The sequence below is a fragment of the Octodon degus genome, unplaced genomic scaffold, assembly GCF_000260255.1.
Source record: "Octodon degus isolate 3935 unplaced genomic scaffold, OctDeg1.0 scaffold00067, whole genome shotgun sequence".
In the NCBI taxonomy this organism is placed as follows: Eukaryota; Metazoa; Chordata; class Mammalia; order Rodentia; family Octodontidae; genus Octodon; species Octodon degus.
This window is the reverse complement of record NW_004524643.1, coordinates 3,039,993-3,057,913: the sequence shown is the minus strand read 5'-3', so window position 1 is coordinate 3,057,913 and position 17,921 is coordinate 3,039,993. Positions and strand designations below refer to the sequence as shown.

General features: G+C 37.7%; 1 protein-coding gene across 2 annotated transcripts in view; it reads left to right on the top strand.

Moving 5' to 3' along the window:
• The window catches only part of Sbf2 (SET binding factor 2), a 508,807-nt gene that overhangs the window by 47,881 nt on the left and 443,005 nt on the right, over positions 1-17,921 (top strand). The window lies entirely within an intron of this gene.

The window sequence follows — 17,921 nt, the reverse complement described above, 5'->3', positions numbered from 1 at the left end:
TTCCAGTTTCCTCAGTGCTAGTGTCTTCTGCATTTGCACTGGGTGGACTCGGGGCCTGAGACTGCATTTTGTTCCTTCTCTTTGTCATTTTGTATACCTGTCTTCTGACCTTTCGTGTAGAGGGTGGATAGAGTTATTACCTTAGCACCAGGTCTGGATCTATGAATTTCAGATTCCTCCAGGTGGGTGTTGCTTGGATCTGGCTGCTATGCTCCACATCTTTCTGTTGCAGCCATTAGAGGTGAACCCTTTGTGTCTCTCTGGCAAGATGTTCTGCTCCTGAATCAGCTGGGTGGGTCTTGCCTCTAGCCTTTTTGCAGGGAGTTCTACTGACGGGTTACTTGCTGGGCCTGAGCTCTGGATCTATTCAGGATCCCGCTGCCCGGTCGTCTCATTTACTCGCTGGGCCTGTGCTCCTGGTCTATTCAGGATCCGGAAGGCCCCAGGTCATCTCACTCACTGGTGGGCCTGCGCTCTGGATCTGTTCAGGATCCCACGGCCCGGGTCGTCTCACTCACTCGCGGGACCTGTGCTCTGGGTCTGTTCATGATCCCGCGGCCTGGGTCCTTATTGAGTCTTAATAGATTGTATATTTGTAAAAATTTATTTCTATAGCTGGGTGTGGTCCCAGCACTCAAGAGTTTGAAACAGGAGGATCCCATGAGTTTGAGGTCAACCAGCATTACAGAGCAAGACCCTCTCTCAAAAAAGATTTTATTTCTTGTAAGTTGTACAATTTGCTTATATACAGTTTTTTACAAACTCTTTCTCTTCCTTTTCTCTCTCTCTCCCCTCTCCCCCTTTCTCTCCCTCTCCCTCCCCACCCCATTTCTGTGGTTAGTAGTGATCAACCTACTAAACAAGTGCTTGACCAGGTATCTTGTGCTGTGCTTCTGGTCTTATGTTTTAATTTGTGTAATATTTCTAGTGCTGGCTGGGGATCAAACTCAGATCCTTATGTATACTAATAGGCAAGTGCTCTATCACTGAGCTATATTTCCCAATCCTTGGTCTAATATTGTAAATTTCTATGCATTGATTATAATGTCTCCTCTTCAGTGTTTGATTTTATTTATTTGAATCAATTCTTTTTCTCTGTTAGTTAGTCTATCTGGTCAGTTTAATCTTTTAAAAATATTCTGAGTTTGATTTTTAAAATTGTTTTTCTAATTTCTCTTTATTTGACTCTAATTTTTTAAAAATGTATTTAGGACAGGGTCTACAGGGTCTCACTATGTATATCAGACTTGTAGTGATTCTCCAGTGTTCAGCCTCCCAAGTGCTGGGATTACAGGTGCGTGCTACCACACCCAGTCCCAACTGCTGTCTCAGTGCAGCCTTGGCTCTAATTTTTATTCTTTACTTTCTTTTACTGACTTTGGGCTTAAGCCCTTAAAAATGTCATGTTAGGTTGTTTGAGATCTTTCTTTTTTTAAAAATGTAGATAATTATCATTAGCAATGATGTCTTGCTACATTTCATACATTTTATCATGTTGTGTTGTGGCTTTTGTTTGGTTTGAGTTTTTTTTTTCCATAATTTTATTGAGAAACAAATTTCAATGAGACAGTTTCAAACCAAATTGGTAGGACAGTTTCAATAATTAACACATTGCATACATTCTTCCTAGTGGTTAATTGCTATACAAGATGCGGACATGATATCCTATTTACAAACACTATTAGAACAAATCCCTCTATTCATTAAGAGAACTATATATCTATCCTAACCACTTTGAATACACAGATACAAAATGGACATTCATCTGTATCCCCTTTTTTGTTTAGTTCCGTTATTTGAATATTATAGGTGTGTTAACTCAGCAAAATATTCTAAAAGAGTCCAGTAGTCCATAATAGTATTGGGTCTTCCACTTGACTGGCAATGTCAGAAATTGTTGACCTGAGTCCCCTACAGCTCAACACAACAGTATGGCTTTACTTCTTGAGATTATTTTCTTTTTCTTTTTTTTTTTTTTTTTTGCTCTGAATGCCTTCAGGGCAGGTTTGGCTGGCTTGAGTTGTGGGGTTGAACCACAGCAACCTGAGCCTGACTGCTTTGTGGAAGCAGCCACTTAAAGTGCTGAGCTAAGGGGCAGGCCCCCAGAGATTATTTTCTAATATTCCATTTGGATTTTTTTTCTTTGACTCATTGTGTATTCAAGAGTGTGTTGTTTAATTTTCAAGTACTCGGAATTTTTTTCCATTTTATTTTGTTATTGATTTCTCACTTTATCCCTCTGTATTTAGAAAAGATGCATGAGTTGATTTTACTATTATTAGATTTATTAATACCGCTTTGTAACCTAGCACTCTCCAGTCATCTGTTGTGGAGAATGTTGTATACATTTGAATAGAAAGTGTATTCTGCTACTCTTGGATAGGATATTTTGTGTATGTTAGTCAGTTTGGTCTATCATGTTCACATTTTTTATATTCTTATTGATTTTCTATGTGAGAGATTTGTTCATTATTGTAAGTAGTGATTTAAGTCTACTATTTTGTGTGGCTGCCTACTGTTAAATCTCGCAGTATTTTCCTTATGCATTTACTTGTTCTGATGTATATATTATAGCTTACTGCTATATTTGCCCAATTAGTGTTATGAAATGACCTTTGTTGTTCTTTTGGCAGTTTTGAATTAAAGTCTATTTTATCTGATATAAATATAGACACTATTGTTCTCTTTTGATTATTATTACCATGGAGTGTTTTTCCCCCATACTTCACTTTTAAACTGTATCCTAGAGCCATGATGTATGTCTTCTAGACAGCATATAGTTAGCTCTTTTTTTAAAGGCTTATCAGCCATTTGAGAGCTTTAAAAATTTTTTTTGCTTTAAAAAAATCTTTTATTTATTTGGTACAGGGTCTTGCTATGCAGCTCAGACTTGTAGTGATCCTTTTGTCTTAGCCTCCCCAGCACCACCATGCCTGGTTTTGGTGGCCAGCTTGGCACGCGGCCTGCATGGCATGCGGTACCAGGGATTGAACCTGAGTCCTTGCTCTTGCCAGGTAGGCACTTAAACTGCTGAGCTCTCTCCCCAGCCCCTTTTTGAGAGCTTTTGATGCACTTGCTGTGTTAGGCAAGGACTTAATCAAAGCATTTTATTTTTTTCTGTATTTTAGAGAAAGGTCTACAGGGTGTTCAGGGTCTCACTACTAGATCGGACTCAGTGATTCTCCTGTTTACAGCCTCTTAAGAGCTGGGATTACAGGCATGTGCTACCACCTGCAGTCTCAGTTTGCCCTTTCAGTGCTTCCCGGGGGTGGGGCTAGGACTTACTATTGCCCTTATTTTTATTTTTTTTTTCTTTTTGGTCCATTGTATAGTTCTTTTTTTCTGTTGTCTACTTTTGTTGTCTTTATGACTTGATGATCTCATGGGTATGTACCAAATATACTTTCTCTTCTTTTTTTATCCCTGAATTCTGTAGGTATTTTCCTTATCATTATTTTTCCTTATCCTTATTTTTCGTTATTTTTCCTTATCGTTACATAGAACTTCTTAAATAACTGTTAACTACTAAATTGATAAATTAACTGTAGTCACACACAATCTATACTTTTACTCTTGCCACACATTCTTTGTTATTGATGCCAGGACTTCTCTTTATAATGTGTAAGTGTTGCTAAATTTTTATGACTATAGGTTCTTTTTAAAACAATTCTGTTTTTTAACTTTTAATTTTTATGCTATGGTTAAAAATATTTTATGCACCAGAATTACAGTATAACTCATTCTGTATTTGTTAATATGTTTACCTTTACCAGTGATATTTATATTTTCATGTACTTTGGAATTGCTGATTAGCACCCCTTTATTTTAGCTTGAAAAGTTTTTTTTTTTGGGCGGAACTATTGAAAAGTTTTTAAATATTCTGTGTACTATAATTCATTTTCATGGGTGATAAATTTCCTCAATTTTTAAGAAAATTTGTATCTTTTCTTTATTTTTAAGAGGTAGTTTAGTCCATTGTGGTGAAACTTTGTGACAATGGGGTATTAAATTCTCTTGTTACAATTGTGTTATTCTTATTTAATTTTTCATGCCTTATTACTATCTTACATAGTTCAGTGTTCCCGTATTTGATGCATATTTGTGATTGTTAATCTCTTTCTCTTCAAGTTTTCCCCTAACAAGTATGTAATGGCCTTCTTTATCTCTTGATCATTCTTGGTTTGAAGTTCACATTGTCTACAACAGAATAGCTACCCCTGCTTTTTTCTGGGTTCCTGTTGCATGGAAGATTGTTTTCCATCCTTTGAATTTTAGTCTGTGAATTTCTTTTTGAGGTAAATGTGTTTCTTGTATACAACATATTGTTGGATCTTCTTTCTTTCTTTTTTTTTTTTTTTGTGGTACTGGGAATTGAACTCTGGATCTTGTTTCTTGATTCATTCTGCCAGTATATTCCTTTTGATTGGTGAATTGAGGTCATTTACATTGATTGTTATAACTGATATGTATTGGCTTCTCTTTGTCATGATATTTTTCGGCTGTTGGTTCCCTGTTTTTCCCTTATTTAATTACTTTCCCTGCCTGCTGGTTTCTTTTTATTGTTATTCTTGGAGTTGTGATTATTTTTATTTATTTATTTTATGGACCGGGGATTGAACTCAGGCCCTTTGCACTTGCCAGGCAAGCACTTACTCTACTGAGCCATCTCCCCAGCCCCTGTGATTATTTTTATGTCTGTCCAGGATATCTTTCATTTCATACTCTCTGTAAGGTTGGTTTTGTGGTGATGAATTTCTTCAGTTGTTCTTTGTCATGGAAATATTTTATTTCCCTAGTAATTTTGTAAGTTGGTTTTTTTCAGGGTATACCAATCTGGATTGGAGGTTGTTTTCTCTCAAGACTTGAAATATTTCACTTCAAGCTTTTCTTTACCTGAGGGTTTGTGTTGGAAAGTCCATCACAATTCTGGTGGACTTTGTTTTATAGGAGATCTGTTTAAAAGCCTTTAATATTCTGTTCTTTTGCTAAATTTCTGGAATTTTTATTATTATATGTCTTGGTGTAATTTTATTTTGGTTATAGTTGTTTAGAGTTCTGTATGCTACATTTAATTGTATGTCAGATTCTTTATCCATGCTTGGACATTTCCTGCCATTATTTCTGTGAAGAATTTTTTTTTATGGCATTTATGCTGTCTCCAGATTTCTCAATAGACCCCCTCAATCTTATGTCATTCTTTATGTCATCTTGTAGCTGTTGGATGGGTTTTTCATCATCTTTTGCTATTTTTAAGATACCTTTCTACTGTTTTGTCTTTAGGATCTGAAATTCTGTCTTCTCCTTATTCAATCTGTTGCATGTATTTTCAGTGGTTTTAATGTCTTAGATTTCTGTTTGGATCCGTTTTATGGATTGCATTGCTTTCCTATTGTACATTTTTTTCCCCTCAGTTTTTTAAGCTCACTTATTTTTTTATGTATGCTTTCTCTTATATCTTTAATTTTAAGCATCATTCCTTTTTTGTATCTGACAGATTATTTTCTCTATAGTCTTTCCACTTGTTTTTTCACTTCTATTGATATCATTTTATAAAGTTCCAATGTCTAGGGGCCGGGGAGATGGCTCAGTGGAATAAGCGCTTCACTGGTAAGCGCAAGGGCCTGAGTTCAATCCCCGGTTCCGCCAAAAAAAAAAAAAAAAAAAAAGTTCCAATGTCTGACTTAAGTTTTGTCTATTTCATTGTATTTCAGGCTTGTCCTGGGTGGGCTGTGGGTTTGGGGTTTCACTTTATGTTTGCATTTTTTTTAAAAATGTACTTAGTATGGGGTCTACAGGGTCTTGATACACAGATCAAACTCATAGTGATCCTCCTGTTTTCAGCCTCCCAGGTGTGGAGAGTGCAGGTGTACTTTTGCATTTTTAAATTCTCCCTTTTTTTTTTGTTTTTTTTTTTTTTTTTTGGTAAAAGAAGCCTTTATTAAGTCTAAAAACACAGAGAATCAAAGGCAGTTGGGAAAATCCTGAGACAAAAAGCTGAGGGTTTTTTATGGCTTTTGTTAAGGGAAGAGCTGGGGGTCAGTTTCAATTACATGTAAAGAGCTGACTGGGATCTCGTGTGTGTGTGTGTGTGTGTGTGTGTGTGTGTGTGTTTGTGTAAGGTGAGGGGAAATTGTATCCAAGGCTGGAGTGGGGAAGGAGGAAGTGGTCACTGGGAAGATAAGCTGTTGTTTTAAGGGCTTCAGCCATATTAGATGACACTATAATACTTAAGCAGTTATAATGGGGCCAGAACCTATCAGTTCTGAAACAGCCTACGTAGGTCTGCAGGGAGTGCCAGGTCACCTATGGCCCGAGTTAAGACTGTTCCATCAGTCAAGCCCTTCAAGTATGAGACAGGGAAGCATAACTTAAGTATGCGATTGTGGCCAGACATAACTCCAGGCTTGCTGGCAAGGCACCATGACTCTGAACTTACACAGACAGGCCCTTTGACATGGTTGTACTGGAGATGCAGAAACAAGCTGTGTTGCCAACAGGCTGACTGAGCTACATCTAGTAAGCCATACACACTGGGCCTCCTTAGTACACATACCCTCACAGCATGACTGAGGAAAGAGCCTTCATGCCACCTCTCTAGGGCACCCTTGCCCTGATAGGGCCAAGTAGCACGAAACCCACTTGCTTTTCAAGACCCTACACTTCCATTTGACACCTCCTGACAAGGTCAGGGCCACCCACAGGTAACAGCCCCAGGCTATTGGGCAAGCTAAATCCTACTTCCTGACCCACCTGGGCTCAAATGCTACTTCTATCTTTTTTTAATCACATGATCATTTCCTCCTGTATTAAAAAAAATACACCTATTTTATGAACAGAGGACCAGCCATAGGCCATTAACAGAAGGCTGTCTTCTTCCTTTCCAAAGGAGTCAGCAACTGCATCACAGCCCCTGTCCCTGCATGACAGATTCAGGCTAACATATCCTGCCTCAGATTTATTTGTACAGAGAGCACAGGAGGACACCAGCCCCCCACAGATGGCACCCCAGGGGTCACACCATTCCTTCTGTTTTTACATCAGCAGATAAGAGGCTTTTACTGTGGAGCCTTCACGGGGGCCTGGGCACCTTTGAGGGCCTGGGCTGGAGCAGAAGCTGGAGACTGAGCCTGGGCTGGAGCAGAAGCTGGAGACTTAGCCTTGACTGGAGCCTGGGCCTTTGGCCGGCAAGGCCTTCGACCTTGGCAATGCGGGCACAGATACACTTCCTAAGCTTGGGTTGTGCAATATAGGCAAGTCGAGCGAGCCTGCAGTTTACTCCCTTTGGCATGATCTTGGGCTTGACCTCCTTGGGCTTGACGAGTGCACTCATGGCCTTGGCATTGTTTGCTTGCATCTTCTTGGAGCCCTTCTTGTTGTGCTTCTTGGCAAAATGCATGTTCTTAAGGAGCTTGGGATATACCCTCTTCAGAGATTCATATCTTTGTGACTGAGGTTTCTTGATGCCATTTCTGTGCCATTTTCAGGACTGGTTGTGTGTGGTGCGGTTCATGGACTTGGCCATAACTGCACTGTGAACCACAGCAACCAAGTGCCTGGAACCCTGTTTTCCATGTTGATGCTTGACAATTACTTATGATAACTTTATCACTAGTATTGAGGCTTCCTTAGGAAATGTCTGTTCTTCAGGGATGTCCTCTAGATTTAGGTAGTTCTTTATAGCTATTCCAAGAATCTACCTTTCCTATTTGTAAAGGATGCAGAGTTACTATTTGTCTCAGCAGCCAATCCTTTGGTACTGGGTGGTGGTGGTGACTGTAACCCTGTACAATCACAGTGTTGTCAGGGGCCAGGGAGATAGCTCAGTAGAATATGTGCTGGCCTGGCAAGTGCAGGGTCCTGAGTTCAATCCCCAGTACCGCAAAAAACAAAAACAAATAAACAACAACAAAAAAAATCACAACATTATCATACAGAGGAGAAAAACTGACTAAAATTGTATGACATCCTGGCTAAAGTAGTACCGTTAGTGGTAACAATAGTTCCAAGTACAGCTTAAGTGCTGACAAACTGTGGTAGCCATTAACCTGCTACCTTCAACCACAGGAGCAAACTCTGAAGTTATATAACAAAATCAGACATATACCATGGATTTTACCTTTTTCGGGAGTGGGGTTGAAGATGGTAATGGACAGGCTAAATTGATGAATGAGATCAAATATTATAAAGACTGGAAGTCAGTATGATCACCTGAGTTTTGGGAAATTGAAGGACACAGGAGGGGAATGAGTGAAATAAAATGTGAAGGAGTAATAAGAAAGGGAAGAGACAGGGTTTGCTTACTTGAAAGTTTAAATTCAAGTAGTTGAGGAAAGAGAGAAAGAGGATCAATAGAAGAAAATGAAAAAGATAGGTAAGAAACCTAACACAGTGAAAAAAAGAGGAAAGGAGAATGGAAAAGAGAGGAAGAATAGAAGAAAACAAAGGGGGAAAAAGTAGAACAAGTAAGAGAGGAGAGAAAAGGAAAAAAAAATCCAAAACCAAAAATAATCAGGAGGGGCCGGGGAGATGGCTCAGTGGAATAAGCGCTTCCCTGGCAAGGGCAAAGGCCTGAGTTCCATCCCCAGTTCCGCCAAAAAAAACCCAAAAACCAATAAAAATAATCAGGAAATACAAGACAAAACCAAAGGACTTCTAAGCAGACAGGAAAGGGATAGCCAATCAGACAAACAAGGGCAGATAAAAGCAAAATACCTTTGCTGTTTACGGTTCTGTAATAGTGACCATGTCAGATCCCAGCAATGTGCTGTATACTCCAGCCAAGTTTGCCATGGGAATTATGCTGAGTATAGAGTTGGTCTTGGATTCTGGATGTGAGGACTGGGACTGGTCTTCTATTTGTAGAGTTCTTCAGAGCACAACTGCTGGTTCCTTGCTGTTGTATCAGATACTTCCACATTGCTGGTTTGATTACGCCATGGGCCAAGACTCACTATACTGGGTCTTGTGGGTTCTGGTCCATCCACACACCTAAAGTGTATGCATAGTACTTATACTTTAAGAAAGGGCTAGAGTAGCTCTTCTCCTGTACAGTTGTGGTAATGATTAGAACATAATGTTTATATACCCTAAGACCATATTAAGTGAAATAAATCAGACACACAAACTTAAATAACATATAGTTTTTCTTGCATGAGAATCACAAAATACAAAAAGAGCAAAATTAAAGATAATAGGATGTAGGAGATAGATTTTGTTCAAATGGGAAGGGGAACAAGAGATAGGAGGAAGAAGAAGGGGAGGGAAAAGGTGAAAAAAGAATTAAGATGTGTCATGTACATGTGGCAGCCCCCACAAGGAATGTCATGACTGTGTAATGGAAACATGTACAATAAAAAATAAAAACTGAACAAACAACATAATGCTTATATGTGTGAAGAAATCTTGTTAAATTGTGAAAAAATGGAGAGAATTGATAGAAATGGCAAGGTTACTACATTGTAAGGTAAAATTTAGGAGTTGAAATCCATGTATAAACATAAAACTTTCAGAGATGACATGATAGAGTAAATTGAAAGATGAAAATCAATGATGAAAATAGGGTTTTGCACCTGAAGGGCCTGTGTAGACTATGTTTTCAATATTCTATATTAGACAGCACTGCGGATTCCAGGCAACTACTGTTGCCTAGGTAGTAAATCCTATTCTTGGTCACTGGAAGTGGAGGGACTATAAGTAAAACAGCAAACATTTGTCCCTCCTCCAAGAGGAAGCTATTTATAAGCATAATGTAGATGATTTTCTTGAAGAAATATTGTTGTGGAGGTAGCAGGATTTAGTTTGTGGAAATTTAAAAGTTGGCTTTATATTTAAGACAAATTTTTTTCAAATGAAATCATATTTCCTACCCTGTAATAAAAGTGGTAGGTACTCATTTTAAAAAATTCAGAAAAAAAAATATAAACAAGAAATCTAAAGCTGTGTGTGGTGGCGCAGCCCTGTAATTTCAGCACTCAAGAAGCTGAGGCAAGAAGATTACCATAAGTTTGGGCTACATAGTGATTCCAGGCTAGCCTGAACTACATGGTGACACCCTGTCTCCAAAACAAAACAAAATAACTCCTCCCCAAAAAACTACCATTAGTGTAATTTTTTTTTTTTTTTTGTGAGGGGGTCGTACTGGGAAGTGAACCTAGGGCTTTCATGCAGACATAGGACTAAGCTGTTCAGTTGCTTTGGCTAGGCTATACTTTGCTATCTTCCTGCCCCAGCCTCCCAGAATGCTAAGATTACAGGTATGTACTGCCACACCCAGATGCACTTGCAATTTTTTTGAGTTGTAATTATTTTATCATTTTAATATATATACATACTTCCTAACTTCTGAAAATTATATGTATACCTCATGTGTAAAATGTGTTGGTCCTGATATTTTGGCTCATATATATTTGCAGTATTTGCTGTTATGTGAGATTTTTTTCATTTAGTATGTTTTATCATCTTTCTATGTTAACAAAGATGTTTTTAATTACTGTATACTTTTTTTCTTTAAATGAATAGTCTTATTATTATTAGAATTTTGGGAATTCAAATCCTAGCTTAAAAGGCTAGAATATTTTAAAAACTTTTGAAGTATATTGCTAATTGATTGATTGATTTCTTTCTTTTTTTGCTAATTAATTTCTATAAATCTTGTCAATTTCTACTTCTGGCAGTAGGATATAGGAGTATTTTGTGGTGCTGGGGACTGAATCCAGGACCTTGTGCAAGTTAAGCATGTACTATGTTACATCGATGTTATTTTCTAAATATCTCAGCTATGGAGATCATTTAGTACAACTTTTGCCAACTTTATAATAAATAGTGTCATATTTTAATTTACTATAAATATTTGCATCTAGAATGATGAAATGTTATTGGGAAGTAAAATAGTTTCCCTTGGGATAATGAGAAGTGAACTGCTCAGAAATTTTAAGAACTTTCATGGTAGGAGTGATGAACTGATGACCACTTTTAGGAATTTTAGTCATTGTCATCTAGTCCTTTTGAAAAGAAATCAAAGTAGAACACTTATTAGGAAATAAGTTTCTATTTATAATACCACAAATACAACTTTTCTGACTAGTTTCTAGGAACAGAGAGTACTCTGGATTTAGATGTTTACTATTTTCTCAAGAACATTCTAATACCACTGACAACGTTTTTTATATGAAATTGAATTTCATATCTTTTTTATTTGGCATAATTTTATGTTCCATTTGAACTTATTTTATAGAAGTAGAAGTGTTTTTATTCTATGAATTGATATGGTTAAATGTTGTCAATAATACACCCACCCCCATCTGACCCCAGATGCTCATGCATGCTAGGCAGGCACTTGTGCTACATTCCTCAGTGAAAATTGATAAATTTTAAGATATATTCCTGTGGTAGGTTCATTTACAAGATTGCCAGTGATTTTTTATTTTTAATTTTAATTTAATTTTATTTATTTTTATTTTTTTAGGGAAGGGTCTACAGGGTGTTCAGGGTCTCACTACTAGATGGAACTCATAGTGATCCACTTGTTTACAGCCTCCTAAGAGCTGGGATTACAGGTTCGCACCACCAGGCCCAGCCTCAGTTGCCATCTCCACATGCCCTGGGGGCAGGTCCGGCACAGCAGGCCTGGAGATTGAACCCCGGCCCCTGCGCCTACTTGTAGACACTTTAATCTGCTGAGCTATTTGGCCGGCCCTCAATGATTTATTTTTGATTTAGTTTATGTTTTTCATCCTGTGTAACAGATTCTCAGGAATAGTAAAGAAAATACTTTTGTAATTCTCTTTATTTTTAATAAAAATTTTATCTCAACATTTATTTGTCAAATCAAACTTCTCATACCTCCTCCCTTCCAAGATGGTAAACTAAGATGTCACATAAACTATTTAAAATGGACTGACCTGTATTAGTGATTTTTGAAAGCTCTTTCCTAAATTGAGTTTTCAGTTAATAAATATAAATATTTGTTTAGTACCACTGATATTTTTGTTTTATTTCTTATTAGGCAGCCTGGTAAACCATGAAAATATGGTCCCTGCTCTTATGGACCTATGGTACTGTTGGTATCTCTTAAAATAAAAGCAAAGTAAAGCAAACAGAAGCACTACAATTAGAATTTGCAACATGTACTCTGAAGGGAAGAATAGTGCAGGGTTGGAGAAGAATGGAGAGACCTATTTTTGACAAAGTGGTCAAGATGCACATTGTGAAGAAGTGATGTATAAACTAACATGAAGGATCAGAAAGAGCCAACCATAGTTGTTAAGATAGTAAGACTGTGGAATTTATCCTGGAGTTTCAGGTACCTGCTATGGTGCTGATTGTCCTTGCTCTCAAGGCAAGACTTGTGGATGGGAAATTCACTTAATACCACTTTCTTCCAAGAAATGTTTCCCCTCCAGTGTTTGTTTGCTGATGATCACTCTTGCTTCAGGTAGCTGATTTTATACTTTGTTCAGAATTTATGGTTGTTGTCTATGGAAAGATTAATCTAGTAGATGATTGTTCAGCCATAGTAGAAGCAGAACTCTCCTTCCTTTTTGTGTGGCAAAATTCTGTTGATGGTTGTATGTATTTCCTAATATCCCTACCAGCTTTGTAGACATATGTGTGAATTAGTTAAGATAGTAATTTTGAATATTGTACATTACCTGATTCAGAAAAGTCAGTTCCTCATCTTAAAAGGCAACAGTCAAGTGGGAAGATAATCAGGTAAATAGATGATAGTAATATAAGTCAGAGGAGACATACTAGAGGAATAAGTAAAATTGCATGAAGAGCAGAGAGGAAGAGAAACAGTCTGGCATGGAAGAGAGGATGAAAAATGACTTTGTAGAAGAGGGCATTTCTGTGTTTTATCTATAAGAAATAAGGGCATGTCAGATGAAGAAAGAAAAGGCTTTCTATGAAGAAAATAAAGAACATAAATAAGCATCTATTGACTGTAAGAATGAGTAATCATTACAAAGGTTGTGGGTGCTCATTTTGGTGTGGCCGTAGTAGAGGGTGTATATTGGGAAACACTGAAATAGGAGGCTCGAGAGTTTGGGCCCACCTGAAAGGGCCTTGAGTGTCATGCCAGGGACTTTGGGCTTTATAGATAGTGGAAAGCCATTGACATATTTGAAATGTCAATGTGACATCATCAAATTTGCTTGTGAGAATGATTTTTCTGAGGAAAGAACAAAAGATGAAACATAGAAATACTAAGGAAGAGGTAGGAATGCCAAGTCAGTCACAAAAATTATGAAGGCCTAATGGAATGGGGATAGAGAAAAGGAGATGAACTCAAGCAAGCATTTAGGAACAGGAACAATAGGTCTTGATGATAGATTTGTTATGTGTGTTGTGTTAATGATTGGAAATTATCCCTTCTTGCAGACTTTGTTATAAAATGTAGTAACATATCACTAGTGCCAAGAGCTTTTTTTTTTTTTTTTCTTACAAATATTATGAGGAGGAAGTAGCACATTATGGCCTCTGCTGGAGGCATCACTTTCTGATTTGTAGCAGTGAGCATTTTGAGTTTATGGAAGTACTACTTTATCACTAATAAATAGAATAAACTATCTAAAGTTGTGAGTGGTTGTTTCATGTTCTTAAGTATGTAATCCCTTATTTTATTCAATATTATGTGTGCTAAGCATGACTTGTCATACTCAGTTTAAAAAAATAGTAAATAAACAAAAGAGTATAAAAAATTTTCCTTCTTAAAAAATGAAAAGTATGCTTTCTCTTGTTTGTCATTAGTTTTCCTTCCTTGAAGTAAGACCTCTTTTCAGTCTGTTTTGTTGGGGGACTCTTTGTAGAGGAATAATTATATTAAACAACTTTAGATGGCATCTATTGATTCTCCAATTTGAAAGATGGGGAATTTAGCAAATTTAATAACTTCTACCTTCTTGTATTTGTTATGTGAATATCATTAGTCTGTGTAGTGGATAGCTAACTGGTGGTCAACTTGTTATATGCAGCTGAATTGAACTAGAATAGTGCTGGGTGTGGGAGGCCCTTTTGAGGGGTATTGCTAGCAGCATAAGAGGCAGAACAGGAGAAGCGGTTGGAATGCTGTTAGGGATGCTGTTTGGGGAAACTGTTGGAAGCCATTGGTTCTCCTGGGCTGTTCTGTTGGGTGACTTTGTCATGCTTTCCTGATGAACTTGGCTGTTCTTGTCACTGGAGGAGCTTGGAACTTTTGTTGTTGCCAAGAATGGCTATGGTTCATTTTGGGGGAGCTCTCGCCCTCATCTTAAGCATTGCTTCCTGGCTCTAGAGGGGAGAATGTTGCACTGTTCGGCCTTGTGGAGAAGCTTGTTGTGTTGGCTTGTTGCTTTGGGAACTCAGCTTTCCTCATTGCTGGAGGAGCTCAGAACCTCACTGTTGCTGATGATTGTGGTACCTTTGGGGGAGCTCTGGTGCTTATTTTGAGCATTGCTTCCTGGGTCCAGTTCAGATCCCTCAACCTACCAGCACAGATCCTTTGTTCTGCTGGCATTGACTTTCTAGATTCTACCACTGACCTCTGGGCATTTTCAGCACAGATCCATGAAGTGTGAAGTGGGCCTGTATGAAACTTTGTTGTGGGCTCTAGGCCTCCAGTTGGACTTGTAGGAGGCATTGTTATGAGCGATAGGTTTTCAGTTGGACTCATGCAGGATATTAGGATCCAGGCCCTTAACTGGATTTTTTGGTCTTTAGTGTGTGGACAGATTTCCTGAACTTCTTGCATATGATTCTTTGAGTGATTCATTATAAAATGTGTCCTGTATTATATTGTTTCCCTTGCAAAACTCCAAATTATGGCACTCTAGAAGATACTTTGTAACTTTAAGTGATACTTATTTTCTTTTTGGGGGGAGTATTGGAGCATGAACCCAGGGCCTTTGCACTAAGCTACATCCCAGCTGTTTCTTAAAATTTTGAGGCAGGGTCTCACTAAGTGACCTAGGTCCGGCACAAACTAGTGATCCCCTGGTTCAGCCTCCCAGAGTGCTGAGTATGTACCATCATGCCTGGCATATTTTCTGTTTCTTGAAGTGTCAAATGCATAATACCTGTTGATTGCCTATTGCTAAAGTTAAAGAAGTCAGTATACTTTCTACTTAGCTTTCTTTAGCATCCATATTGTTTCTTTAAAAGTACTCATTTAGACATTATTGTGTAATTTATTTTTATTATTACCTTTTTAATGTATTTAGTACAGGGTCTATAGGGTCTCACTACAAAGATCAGACTCATTGTGATCCTCCTGTTTTCAGCCTCCCAAGCGCTGGGATTATAGGCGCATGACACCATGCTCAGTCTCAGCCACCCCAGGGACAGGGCCAGCACGGCATGCGACGAATTGAACCCCAGTCTCTGTGCCTGCCTAAGCAGGAATCCGCTGAGCTATCTGTCTGGCCCTATTGGTGTAATTTAAATGATTGCCTTTTCTTAAGTTGAACTGTCTCTTATCCCTTTCTACTTTTTTTTTTTTCTTTGCGCACCTCAGCCTAGCCTGAGGGCGGGGCTGGCAATGTGGTGCTGGAGATTGAACCCCAGCCCTCTGTGGCTTTCTGAGCTTGCCTAAGCAGGCTCTTTAGGTTGCTGAGCTATCTTGCCGGCCCTGCTTTCTCCTTTTTAATCATTTAAAAATTCATATTCTGTGCTAATCGTTCTTATACATTCCTTGGAGCAAACTGTGAAGTATAATAGGAAAAAGTATTACTCGGGGCCATTAGAGGACTTAGAAATAAGGATAGGAGGATCATTATTATGGTCTTCAAAGAGTTTAAAATCTGTTTTTTTTTTTTTTTGTTTTTAAATAAAGGTATAGTTGTATTTTCCTTGTTATTCCAGGTGACACAAATTGGTGAGAATATGTGCAGAAGATTTTACTCAGCGTATGGAAAAACTAGTTTAAACAGTTTAGATCTTTCTAAAAATAAAATGAACTCTTAGTTCATTTTTGTCTTTTTTTTTGTCAGCGGGGGATGGTGTACCAGGAATCAAGCTCAGGACCTTGTGCTTGCCAGGCAGGCACTTGTGTTCCTGAGCTATATGTGCACCCCTTTTGTCATCATTTTTATTTATTTTTTTTCTTTTCTGTTTTTTAGAGCTGCTGAATTCTGCTGAGATTACATAACTGAGTTTCCCCCATTCAAGATTTTGAGTAAGATATAGAAATACAGGAAAGGAATCCTTAGTCTTGGTGTCAGAAAACATTTCTAAAAGGAGATAACACTTGAACTGAGTCATGTGAAATTCATAAGAGTTTACCTAGTGGCGGAGGAAATAGAGATAAGAGTACAAAGTGTATAAGAAAGGCAGTAGAGTTTGGATGGACCTAACTTGTTTGGTTGTTGAAATTAAAAGGCTCCTGAGGACATGCGTAAAAGTTAGGTAGATTCACAGTATTAGGCTTTATTATGAATATGAGAAATTGGTTAACTGGAGTAACATGTTATATGAATTATAGCAGTGTTGGGGAGAATGATTTGGCATGGACGACTGTGAAGTCAAGGAGAGCAATTAGAAAGATATTGCAGCATTCCATGCAATAGATCATAAGGATCTGTTGTACTACAGGTGCGAAAATGCTGCAGTTTAAAATCTTAAGTACATGCTTGTTATTGATGTGGGGTTGGAGGATTTTTTTTTTGAAAGTTGATCACACAAATAAATTCTTAGACTGTAATATTTACTGTAATCTGGAATCTAGTTTCTAGTATTGCACACTCTGGAAACGGTGTATCCCAGACTGCCTTTGAACTTGCAGCCATCGTGCTGCCTCAACCTCTGATTACAGATGTGTACTTATCATGCTCGACCTGGAAACTGTAGTTTTAATGGGTTAAAACTTAGTGTGCCTCTTGGAGAGTATCAATTTTTTTTTTCTTTTTTAAAAACAATTTTAATGAGAAACAAATAGCAATGAGACAGTTTCAAAACCAATTAGTAGGACAGTTTCAATGATTAATACATTGCATATTGTTGTCTTAGTGGTTATTCATTGTACAAGATGCAGACATGATATTCTGTCCACAAACACTATTAGAGTAAATCTTTCTATTCATTGAATTAAGAGAAAGTAGCTATATATCTATCCTATTTTGAATTTATACGTACAAAATGGTCATTCATTTGTATCCCCCTTTTTTGTTTAGTTTTGTCAAAGAAAGGTATTCCATTGTCATTTAAATATTGTAGGTTAGGGGCCAGGGAGATGGCTCAGTATATAAGCACTTGCCTGGCAAGCTCAAGGGTCTGAATTCAATCTCTGGTTCAAAAATTAAGAAAAAGAAAAAAGTAAAATAAAAAATTGTAGGTGTGTGAATTCAGCAAAATATTCCAATATAGTCCAGTAGTCCATAATAGTAGTGGGTTTTCCATAGGACTGGCAATGTCATAAGTTGTTGACTTCAGCCTTTTTTTCCCCATAATTTTATTGATAAACAAATAGCAATGAGATAGTTTCAAATCAAATAGGTAGGACAGTTTCAATAATTCACACATTGCATACATTCTTCCTAGTTGTTAATTGCTATACAAGATGCGGACATGATATCCTATTTACAAATGCCATTAGAACAAATCACTCTATTCATTAAGAGAAGGTAACTGTATATCTATCCTAACCACTTTGAATACACAGATACAAAATGGACATTCATCTGTATCCCCTTTTTTGGTTTACTTCCATCATTTAAATATTATAGGTGTGTAAACTCAGCAAAATATTCTAAAAGAGTTCAGTAGCCCATAATAGTGTTGGGTCTTCTGCTTGACTGGCAATGTCAGAAATTGATGACCTGAGTCCCCTATAGCTCAACATGACAGCATGGCTTTACTTCTTATATTTTGTTTTTATACTTTTCTGCTTCATGGTTAAGACCAAGGTAAAACAGGGCGTATGCAACAAGAGTTGTAGCTTTTGGGTCTGA